The 12,743-nt window shown below is 39.1% G+C and overlaps 1 protein-coding gene across 2 annotated transcripts in view; it reads right to left on the bottom strand.

The window, feature by feature from the left end:
* The window catches only part of LOC122790119 (rho GTPase-activating protein 20-like), an 872,483-nt gene that overhangs the window by 277,441 nt on the left and 582,299 nt on the right, over positions 1-12,743 (bottom strand). The window lies entirely within an intron of this gene.

Here is a 12,743-nt window from a genome sequence, read left to right as displayed (position 1 = left end):
CAGCCCAACACCTTAGTCATGGGATATTTCAAATGTGCTTCCATAGAATGGGGCACATACACAAGTTAAAAACACATTTGCCCAGAGGTTCCTGGACTTTAACACAAATGCTCTGGAACAGATAGTCTGCACCCCTACTAGGGGCTCTAATGTTCTGGACACAGTACTCACCAACATAGGGGGTCACTGTGCTTCCCCATGCATGATGCCCTCCCTGGTTAGGTCAACCCACAAATCAGTCTCATTTGAAGTAACATCTGCAGCTGACACCCTCACAGGAATAAAAATTTACAACAAAACTTTTTCAGAGCTAACTACAGCCTACTAAACAGTGGTATAAAAAGCTTCATACCACCCGCAGTCGCAGACATCAGTGATCCCTATGCAGAAGTGTAAGCAAATGCCTTGTACAAACACTTAAAGTGACTGCATAAACTCTGCTGTACTTAACCGGATCAAAACCAGGTCTTCCCATAAAAACAAGCCATCGTGATGGACTTCAAGTATAAACAGATTATATAACAAGAGAAAGATACTGTTGTCCTACAGGAAGAGGGATATTATTCTGCAGAAGAGGAGTTCCCTCCTAAGCCTAAACAAGAAAAACTAAAATTACATCCCTAGCCAAGGATGATCATAAGGCATTCTTTAACTATGTCCGAGGTCTAAAAGGGAAAGCCCAGCTATGTGCCAAACTGGTTGTAGATGGGATGAAGATATTGCCAACCTGCTAGCTGACAGATTCAGCATAAACTTCACCCCCCATCCCCACTTACCATATCCCAAGCATACCTGACACCAGCCCTCTGCCATAATATCTCTAGACAACAGGTCATCTCGGCATTCACCAAGACCAAAAACACGGCCATAATGGTACTAGATAATATTTCAGGTTGTTCACTAAACAATCTAAAGCAAGACCTAGAAGACCTACTTGGTATTCTGTTTAATCATAGCTTTAGAACTGGCTATGCTACTGCAGAATGCAGAACATGGTGCAAGACTTGGGAACATAGGTTGATAGCAGTTTGTGCTTTGACCACCACATGAAACCCTTCTACGTAGCGCACCTGATAAGCAAAGGCATAGCTTCCAGGTCAAGGGATGTTATAACTCCACTGCACTCGACCCTCATCAGATCACTAGTAGAGCATAATGCATCCTTTTGCATGTTCCTCACCAGACACCTACAGCAGCTGGATAGACCACAGAGGTTTCTCACTAAGAAAATACAGGGACTTCAAACCATGATCTATGTGGACAGGCTGAAAGCCCTATCACTTTACTCTGTATCTGATAGGCTGCTAAGAGGTGACTTGTGCCTGGTCTATAGGCGAATCTCCAACTCTGCCCTAATGAAAATGCTGCACTTCTGCAAGTCAAGTGGCACAAGAGTCACTCACTCTAGAGATCTCAACCTAGCTTGTGACATTAACAGAACATGCTGGAGAGATAGAATGTCTCCCAGAGACTGCTGTTTCTCTGGAATAGACTTCCTATTCATGGAAAACAGCTCCTCACTGACCCTGTTCAAATGCAGCCTAGATAACTGGATGAGAGACTGCAAATTAACCCCTGGGGAGGCACCCATGTCCCTCATGGACAGGGCTAGCTGGTGTTGATCACAGACCCACTGTGTTCATAAATTCATTGTGCGTACTACCCAAAAAGAACACATGGGGGATACTTGAGATTAACATGGCTAGGCTTGTAAAGGCTCTAGAGCTGTTAGCCTACTAACCTCCTATGAATCATATGAACCTATGAGCTTATCCTTATTCTGAATTTGGAGATGTGAACACTTAGACTAGTTACTTGGCTTAGTTACCTGCTGCAGACAGCAAAAATAAGGTGTAGAAACACACAGCAGGATGATTGTTTCATCACATTTGTCACCTACTCGATATGTTCCCTTGTCTTGTTTGATTTGTTGTTTCATTGTTTAGTGGTACAGTTGGCTGTTTTATCATTTTGTCATCTAAAGCACTGTAGTGGCTATTTCAGTTTAGTCATGGTTGTATGACTAAGGACTTGGTATATAAAACTTACAGGGTGTGGGTGGGCATGTAAGTGCTTTTGTTTTGCTTTATAATTGTGTAGCTGCCTGAGATGGACAGCAGCAGTGTTTCAGAAATGATGCCTTATATTTAATTAATTCTGATGTGCAAGTGTTTTTTTATTGTGTCAGATGTAGAGAAGTGAAAATGACATACTGAGCTGTTTTGATTTGGCTAACTGTGCTTTTTTAAGTACATATAAGAGAACAGAATGTATCTGATAGTTTACTTGATATTTTAACTATGCTAATTGTTTTTTTTTTGTATGTAATGTTTTGGTGCATTGGGATTGATGGAATATATTTTGTGGACTTGTCTGTTCCCCAGTCCCCGAAATCCATCACCTTTCCTGGACCTGTGCAATGGCTGCTCTGCCTATACTCAGCTGGACCATTCATCCCACCTCTGACAGATATCAGGCAGCTCTGGAATAAGCAAAAGCCTTACGACCCATATATTCTAGCCTGGAGAGCCCAGACAGCCAATTTGTTCTCCCTTTGAGGAGAAGCACTTCCCTCTACCTCTGTGGAATGATTTCTTAAACAGCTCCCTTGAACACCCACATATTGCAGTTCATCTTAAGAGGGCACACATTACAGCTCTACGTCACATGCTCTGTAGGCTTGTACCTGTGAGTTTTATACCTAATGCTCCCACTAAGTGTCATCCAAGTCATGAGCCAGAAACTCCTGTATCTTCAAAGGATGGCAAGCGAATAACAATTGCTCACTCGTATTCTCCAGCCTGAATTCCCATGCTGCTAATCAAACACTGGTCGTCTGGGTCAGGACTTCAACCTTCTGCAACACAGGTCTTGCAGATTGTTTTGTTCATCGGTGTGTCATATGTTCCACATGAGAGTGACGACAGTAATCTTGTCTATGCTGTCTAGCATTCTAATGACACCACTCACTGATAACTCATTCAAAGCAGGAATGTATCATTTTTAATGCCTTGGGGTCAGATTTACTCAGATTAGAATATATCTACCAACCTAGTCCAGTACCTCCAAATGTATTGCATACGATCCTTTAACACAGTTTTCTAACAAGGTAAGGAATCATCCATATTTGCAAAAATGCAAATATTACTGCCTGGGATGATGCAGTTTTACCGCTGCTTGGTGAAGTATAAAATTACCCTGTAATGAAGCACTGGCCACTTTATCAAGACAATCATGCAAGATAGTGTATAAGGTCTGCTAAATACCTATGTATGTATATATATATATATGTATATATATATATATATATATATATCTATATATATATATATATATATCTATATCTATATATATATATCTATATATATATATATATATCTATATATATATCTATATATATATATATATATATATATATATATATATATATATATATACATTCGGATTATGTATGAACAGTTTTCCCCTTCATAAATATCAACAAATAACTACTATAAATGTATTATGTAGTATCTATATAGCTGTTAGCTATCATCATGCTACATGTGAGTATCTAGCTATTAAATTTTTTTTGGTTGCAAGTGTTGTAACCCTGGACAGACACGCCCATCAATCTCTAACCAAAATCTGACCATAGTTCAAGCAACTGACTGACATAAACCATGGCATTATGGTTGCCACTGATTGATAATGGTGAAGGATTATTTCCAAATATCAAGTACTCAGTCACTCATTCAGGATTGTCAGCCAGGTCTTCAGTATAAACTCGGTCAATCAGAATGTTTGAACATACATAAGGAATTATCAGCACTCACTTGGAAACAGGTTGTTAATGGTCAGATGTGATCATGATAATTTCTGCCAGGCATATATTGGTAGGCACATGACATCAGGAAGAAGTGGAATTATTAGGCAATTGCTACTAGGCTGATGACTGCTAGGGAGTGGTATGGAACAGCAGGATGAATTTCAGTGTTAAGTAGTGAGGTGATTCTTGATAGGTTGAGTTTCTAAATGCCATTGGCAAGTTAATTTTTACAGGTTTTAAGCATGTCATTTCAGACTAGGATATGGGAGATGCTGGTGAAACTGCAATCCCCTAGCTGTATAATAAAGTGATGTTTTTCATTTTTGATGCCAGGGTGTTGTACTGTTGACGTAAACCTATGTTGGTACCTTGGTGCTTTGATTCCTCAGATTGCAGTCACCTGCATTCACACATACCTAATATACATAGCTAATGTGATGCAGAGAGTTGGAATACTGAATGTGAGTCAGGAAACCGAAGTGTGAATGTTCAGACCAGACATCGGAGGATTCTGATGGGGGAAGTGGGGTAGGAGTAAGTAGCTTAAATGCTAGCTACTCCATGCTGGGAGAATGACAGGATTCTTGTATGGCTACTGTTCCTGACCTACTCCGAAGACTCTAGCTTAAGCAGGCAAAAAGTGAGAGGGAAACAGAGACAGATCATCTTTAATGGAAGGTATGTGCATGCTGCGACTGATATCACTGCATGTTATGCATAGGTGGTACAGGTGTTGAGATTGCATGTATGCCAAAAGGAAAAGCCCCTTCTACTAGCAGGCCAACACTCTACTGATATGTCTCATCTCTTCTTTAGCTAATCGTGGAGACTGTGGCAGGGCACCAGAACTTTAATTACTTTAAATCTTATATTATTTCTCTAGTGTAATCTTTGTTTTGGCCATCATACACATATTTGTATTAAACATTTTCTGCATTTGTCATGACACTCCTCACAGTTATTGTCTCTTAGTATGTCTCTTCATACCTCACCAGCTACACTTTGACCACTAGCTCTCCGTCAGGTTCTTTTATGTCAGTTCACCTGTGTGGCATGCTACCTACACTATGGCCATCTCTGGGAAAGTACCTCTGAGTTGAAGACCTCATTTAAGAGTGTTTGACTGGGTAATCTGGTGGTTACCTCTAGAGAATTATCCTTATCGCTTGCTGGGGATAATGTCTGTAGCTTGTTTCACCCTTTAGTGTTGGTAGACACTCATATCTAGTCAAGCATGGGTGATCATTCATGACTCTGTGTGGCTGAATATAAAGCAGAGTACACCTTGGCAGACCACACCCTTGATAGGTAATGTGTCCTGAAGCTGCTACTAAGCCAGCCAGAAAGTGATCCTCAAACAGCATGATTTATACTGCTCCCTCCCTTGGATGGGTAAGCTGACATCAGCCATTTACTCCCATCAGTGCTGACTCCATTACCACCCATGCCTGATAAGATAATCTGGGTTGGTCAGCTGTAGGGCAGTCATGGCTTCAGTCATTTCTCCATATAGCCAGAAAAAGTCACATGAAGATTCAAAATGGTCCACTTGATATGCTGAACCTAAAAGTATAAAATGAGTTAAGTTATGAATTATATATTACTTTTTTTTTCCATTAAGGGTAGAACCACTTTTGGAGAGATGAGACATTTTGCAGTTGTCAGAATGTATAAGCATATAGTGTTGGACTCTAAAAACATCCCTTCGATGACATGAAAAGTACCAGGTCACCCTCAGAAATATGCAGGTCACGTTGTTTAACTGTAGCTGTACAATCTCACATGATCTAGCATAGTACAAATGTCATGCATTATAACTTATTTGTGAAAAAGTACCTTCTAAAACAGTCATTTGATGCAGCTCCTGAAAAATTTAAATCCCAAAATTACAATTTAACTTCTAAAACTGTATAAAGATCAAACAAACATGAATTGTCATGAATCAAAAATACACATACTTCCAAAGAATCATACGTTGTGACTGAAAATTTTCAGATGACCAGCCTTACCTGATTGACTGACTTTGATCAGTTTTAATCTATAACTCAGTCAGTCGATCAATTTTCCTATACTTATTTTTAGTAATTCTTTTGAGAGAACAATCAGTAAAAAAATGAGTTTGTTGGGATTTTACGAAATGCAGTTTGCTGTATTACAGTAAATGGAAAGGTATTTCACTGCACTCTAATTCGCCTCCATTCATTTTTCTCAATCTGGAATCCCATATTTAAATTAGGGGAGTGTGATGTTAACAGAAATCCCCCAGTCTTGCAGTGGGTTTTGATGTTAAACATACCAGTTTACCTTATTTCATGAAGAATAAGTTCCTTATCCCCTCCCCACCCCAAAAAAGTGATTCAGTACATTTCATTTTGGGGAACAGTTATAGATAATAGAAGCAAAATATTGATATGCAGAGTATATTTTGACAGATTTGAATGAGAACTGTCGAATAACCAAAATGATCATACGAATAAGCTAAATTTAAAATTCTGCTATCACAATATTGAAAGTGACAATTTACAAGTATGTTCCTAAAGTTAAACAGGCCTTTAGTTTTATTATTACATCATATTTTCACCAGAAGTGTAAAGCTAATTTTATCTTTTTTGCTGACATTTGAAACAGAAGAAGAAAAATGTGTTCATGACATATTATTAAGAAATGGTTATATGAAAAATTTAATGTCCGAATACTAAACAGTTATTAGATGGTCTGATGAGGTAGGAGTTTTGTTCCATCTGCACCTAAAATAGCTTGGGATGAACTTGAAAGTTAGCCTTTGTGGTGAAACTGATTGATTGCTGGCCAGATCTTTAATCCTTGGGGAGGGTTTAAGGTACACATAACCATAGCACTGATGTATGATAACTGTGAGGGAAGTGTAGGTGTTAAGTTGGAATGGGGTCACTGATAGATGAGTGAGGTAGGAATTCACAGAAGTGAACATGTACCAGTACCCCTTCTGATGTCAGTGTATGTGAGTGTTCTCACTCAGTAAAGAATTGTCAATTCTGTTCCACCTCCTGCCATATATGATGGCATCTTTTCCCCCTGCAATGCTCAGTTATTATGAACTAATTCCAGTGACCCAAAGAGCTATGGGAACACTGTAGTAAAGGGCTTAGTAGATTAATGGCCAGGAGACAGAAGAATGTGGCTGGGTGAGAGGGAATAAAAGTTCATAAATAATATTTATATAGAAGTACTGAAACTATTGTGTCCGTGGTGGTGCAGCGGTAGCGTTGTTGCCTCACAGCAAGAGGTTCTCCCGTTTGATTCTCAGCTGGAGTGTGGGGAGTGCCTTCTGTGTAGAGTATGCATGTCCTACCTGCGGTTGGGTGGGCATTTGAAAGACGTGTAAATGGGCGTGCCTTTGTTGAAGGTTGAATGTCAAGCTGGCACCTCGGCGTTCGTGAAAATCTACTGCCAATCATTAGCGGACCGGAGTTCCACTGTGGCGACCCCTAACCGAGAAAAGCTGACAGACGAACAACAACATATAGAAGTACTGAAACTGTAGCTTTATGTGACAGAATTAAGACATTTATGCATACTGTATACATTTTTTATTATGTACATTTTACTTCACTCTTCTCATTGCTTTGAATCTATAGTTTTAGCATATTTCTACTTTTTACTCTGGTGTTACTTCATGGTAAAAAGCAATGAAGGTTTTTCATACCATAATATACAACTGTTTTAAATATGACAACATCTGTTCAGGAACACAATAAAAAAAGCTTTGATCTAAAAAAAAATAAATAAATAAATAAAAAAATTTTACATTCAAAAGGTGTTTATGCTACATACAGGAATCTTCTTCTTCTTTCGGCTTTTCCCGGTTAGGGGTCGCCACAGCGGATCACCTTGTCCGCACATTAATTGGCAGTGGAGTTTTACGGTGTCGAGTTGCCAGCCCGGCGCCCAACCTTCCACAGAAGGCACACTCACACACACACCTAGGGCCAATGTAGAGTATCCAATCCACCTGCAGCATGTCTTTGGGATGTGGGAGGAAACCGGAGCACCCGGAGGAAACCCACGCGACCACAGGGAGGACATGCAGACTCCGCACAGAAGGCACCCCAGCCGAGGATTGAACCAGAGAACCTCTTGCTGTGAGGCGGCAATGCTAACCACTGCACCACCGTGGCCGCCCTTATGCTACATACAGGAATATATATCCAAAATAATTAACACATCAAGAAATATGGTTTGCTGAATTAAAGACAAACATTTAAAAATCAATTTATTTTTCAATACCTTTATACCTAATATTCTAATTCTTGGATTTGCAGACATCCTGTGATTTTTTTTTTCACATTCCTTATTGATGTATGAACTCTTGGCCAACAAGTTTACTGCTTTCAGTTTCACACTGCACAGTCCCCTTCCATGTATATAACTGGAAAAGTGACAGATGCATACAGTCTCTGTCTCTCTGTCATGGTAGTGATTAATACCTTTAACCCTTATCCACATGCTTACAGCCATCGGTAGTTTTACCACCCACCCACAACTGCCCACCACACTGTAGATCAATCTATATTCTTTAACTAAACATCCAGAAGAATCTCCCCAGCCTCTACGTATCATGCTGTTTTTGGGATTATCATCCATATCCTAATAGTTATCAATATTTTTGTCTCAACCCATATAGCTAATACACTGGAAATCAATTCATATTCTGCAATGTGGCAGCCGGGGTCCCTCCAACTCCATGCATCATGTCGATAATCTAAGTTCCCATCATACCCATTTCCGTATACTCGATGATCAATATCCCTTGTGTCCTCCATCTGGGCTGCCATCACCAAGTTACCCCACTGCTCCTTCCCATAGAATATAAGTGAATGGAGGCAGTTTACATCTTCCCAACCAGGTCATTGTCATACCTTCACATAAGAGAGAAAGAGAGAGACAGAGAAAGTAAAGTTCCATTCTGCTACAGAAAAGGAGTGCTACATCCCTGTCACACCCTTAAATTTATGTGAGGACTGAACAAAAAAATTACCAGTCACGCTCCTTAACTAGGGTTACCACCTGTCCCTCTTTGCGAGGGAAAGACCCACTTTGGGCAATTGTGTCCTGCGAAAAAAACTAAAAAATGGCAAATGTCCTGAGATTTTAAGACAAAATATATTTCTTAAGTTTTCTAAAATAGTTGCATAAACTGGTTATTTTGTATCTGAAACATAAATATTATATGCAATAGCATAAACAATGTAAATGCTATAAAAATAAGCTTTTATTCTGGCAAAAAAAGTGAAGTTCTGTCCTTTGTACTGGCCTTGGGTATGATTTGTCCTGCAAAATCTCACGTTTCTATAAAAAATGTCCCACTTTGGGCACTTGAAAAGGTGGCAACCCTATCCTTAACACCATAGATCCTTGCTCAGCTACACTCTTGGTTTAAGGTGTTAACAGTGAAGACTCTAGCTTGGCTGATTCTGTTTGTACTAAATGATTTGTCTGTGTGACCTTTTTACCATTTGACTTGGATGTTATTTGGGATGTTTTGCAGGCACCTTAATGTTTATGGACATCAGACTTGGCTTTAAGCTCTGTGTTTCCAAAACAGGATCAAACAATCTTATGTTGTGTTGAAAGGCTCATAAAAAGGGCAAAATGTGGTATGTTAAGAGCTAGTGGAGTTTGGCTTTATTGGTCTGAATATGTAAATAAAGACAATGTGAAAAGTAAAAGGACGTAGGCATGCAGAAGTCATGCATCTGAAACACATGTATATCCTCAAAGGATTGTTTACTTCTATCCCATGGCCCTCTACTGAAAGAGGTTTAAGTTATTAGCCAGTGAAGACTTTAGCTTTGAAGGTTTTTTTGCTGTAATGTTTAAAAAAGGTTTGTCTGTGTGACATTTCTATTCTTTTGTTTGGCTGTAATGCTTAATTTATGGCAAGAAACTGAAAAAAAAAATCTATTCAGACTAACTGAACTCTCACTTAATGAAAAGGAAAATACCAGAATACATTACACATTTTTTTGCTAATTTCATTATATACATCACTGAAGTATGAAGAATGTTGCACAATTTGAGGAAGCTCAGAAAATGGAATTTCCTGAGGTTAAGTGTCAGTGGGCAGGATTGGCATACTTAGGATGAGCGAGCTGGATGAAAGGCAGTGGGATGGGTACTGATGTACAAAAAAGCAATGTCAGACATTTTCTTTTCTACAGGAAAAAACATATAAAATGAAGCAAAAATGAGGAGGAGGGGAGGATTTCCTGTATTGCAAGTTGTTGATGCTAATGCAATAAACACTTAAAAGGGAAATCCTTAAAGTATTCACAGTGCAGAAAACAAGACTCAACAGCAGTGCAACTTTTTTTACATGGACAGAATAAAGAATGCATTAGAAATATTTTGTTGAATCTGCCTGATGCTAGACATCAGTACCTCATAATTGCTACAGATAAATGAGAAAAATGAGAGACTGCTTGAGTGGAGGTGAGTAATGAGTAAGGTCCCATCTTTATGTATATGATTTTCTCTCTCTTTCTCTCTTTACATGCATTCTTTATCCCAACTGCCAGCCCTCTCTTATAGGTTTTGACCTGATACGAGACCCAACCAAAACAACCGTCATCTAGGCAGTTGTGAAAGTGTTCAGACTGCATACTTGATGCTAGGGTTGCCCTGATCACATCACCTGCGGGTCTGAATTCACCTCTACCAAAGCAAGACTGTCTGTGTTTAAGGGCACACCCTAATTATGCTCAAGCAGGGGAACTTGCCCAACAGCCAAGGCATACCCTGTTCTAGGGAAAGATGAGATTTTTGCAATAATTAACATAACACCAACTCTCACTAATCAGCAAGTATACATGAATGCTGCTGAAACAGAGACTCACACTGTCAGTCCTGTGGTGCATGCATGTGACTGTGCATGACCTGACTTCTGGCTATAGTGCTGTGCAGTGCTTGCTGCACACCAGCTCGATGCTGTGATCCTTTGCACTGCTGCATTTAGCCACAGCCTCCACTAAAGGCTACTGTAACAGAAGGATGATTTGCCTCTTTGGGTAGGCTTGCAGTGGTTGGTTGTTCCAACCAACCCATGCCTGCTGTTCCATGTTCAGGGCCACTGTATGAACCCATATCCACTGGTTTATAGTCATGGACTGAGCTTTCTAAACCATGGAGTTGACCTTTTGATATATTATTTTAGTGAGCCAGAAAGAACAGATGATGATAAGGGCTGGCTAACTTCCAGGAATGGGAAGAACTTATTGTATGCACAGAGCTCTAGTCTGATTTGTCTTCAGGCCTCATGTAAATGAAAGAACTGAGCTGGCTCCTTGGAGAACTTCATAAAACAAAGGCATTTTTACACTGGCCACCGAAGACCATTATTCCTTAAGGAACTAGTCTGGAGCACATACATGTTTAATTCAGTTTTTTTTTTTCCTAGAGTTCGACCTGGTGAAGGACTGATCCTTAATGGATCCTTTTTAGCTACAGCCTAGAAACAGAGCAGTGTAGAAATAGAGCAAAAAATAGGCTAGGCACTGGCACAGTTTCAACAAATTAGGAGTAAAATGGCAATTAAAAAAACAGCAACAAAGCCCGTTTCTGTTTTACACATGCAGACAGATGCACATGCATGCACACTCCCTCTCATGCATGCCTTTTGCAGTCCACACATTTTTATTGTACTACTGTATCTGAAAGTATAGGAATCTCATAAGATAATGAGTATAGACTATGTATCATATATGTGTATGTATAATAGCTTCATCTTTAAATACCTAAGTGCTCATCATGTTAAGGGCTTGTAATGTGTCACACAATTTTTACCTCTGTACTTCTTGGCCATGTCTGTCAACTGCTAAGATATGCTCATATTGCTGGACATCATCGAATGGCCACATTGTCGAACGTACCATCTCATTGACAATGCAGGCTGCTGAACCATTCTGACTGAGTTTGCATTATGGTGGGGATCAGGAAATGTGCCCTTTTCAACACTGTAGTGCAATCTTGAAGTTGGTATATATAATTAGTGGGTGGTGTGGAGGGGTTGACGGCCTGCATTGTCAATGAGATGCCATTCAACAATGTGGCCGTTTGACAATCTAACATAGACCCATATTGCTGTCTTGTTTCTCTTTATTATAAAACTGCATTCTAGTTGGTAGTAGTACAGTAAAGAGCCCAACGATATTGGAATATCAAGGTAGTTAAATCCACGTTGAACTATGCATGGGCAATGGTAAAAAGTTGTTTGAGGTCATGATGACATATAAACAGTTACATCCTATAAACAGAGGATCCTGATGAGCATCAACTCTTCTGCTCCCACATGTGTGTGTGTAAAGATGGCTAAGGTTGTTGGGAAATTACTATGATCACCAAAACACAAGAAGGCACTAATGAAGTAAAAGAGGAGTTGCGCTGAATTAAACATCTTAAAAAAAGTCCTGAAGAAACACTAATATAATATTTTGTCAGTGTAATGCAATTCTAATTTCAAACGAAAAAGCTGAAGGGGTTTTCTCATACTTAGTAGTTTGCTGGCCAAAGAAAGTAAACAAGAATATAAAAAGAGAAGTTTAAAAATAGTGCCACTATTAATTTGCAGAGTTCTAACAGTAAGGGAAATATTAATCTCACTCTGATTTAAAATTATGTTGAACTCAACTGGCTGAAAAGAAATAATGAAAAACAGATCACGCAGTATTCTGGGATTATTTGGAATTAATCTTTATACAAAAGAAAAAAGTCCATAAATAATTACATCTGTTTAGTATTTATATAATGTCAAGAAACAAACAAATATATATGATCTAGTGCAAGAATAGCAATTCTTTGATCATTGCAGAAACATACTTTGGATTACTCTACCTATAAATAGCTTGGTAATTCATTTTAAAGTGAATTTGTCCTGGAAAAAAATAATTTTTGTAGCTTG

This window comes from Protopterus annectens, chromosome 15.part0 (assembly GCF_019279795.1).
Source record: "Protopterus annectens isolate FY-2018-M chromosome 15.part0, PAN1.0, whole genome shotgun sequence".
NCBI classification, from domain to species: domain Eukaryota; kingdom Metazoa; phylum Chordata; order Ceratodontiformes; family Protopteridae; genus Protopterus; species Protopterus annectens.
The sequence above is the reverse complement of the archived record's forward strand: the minus strand, read 5'-3'. Positions and strand labels throughout refer to the sequence as shown.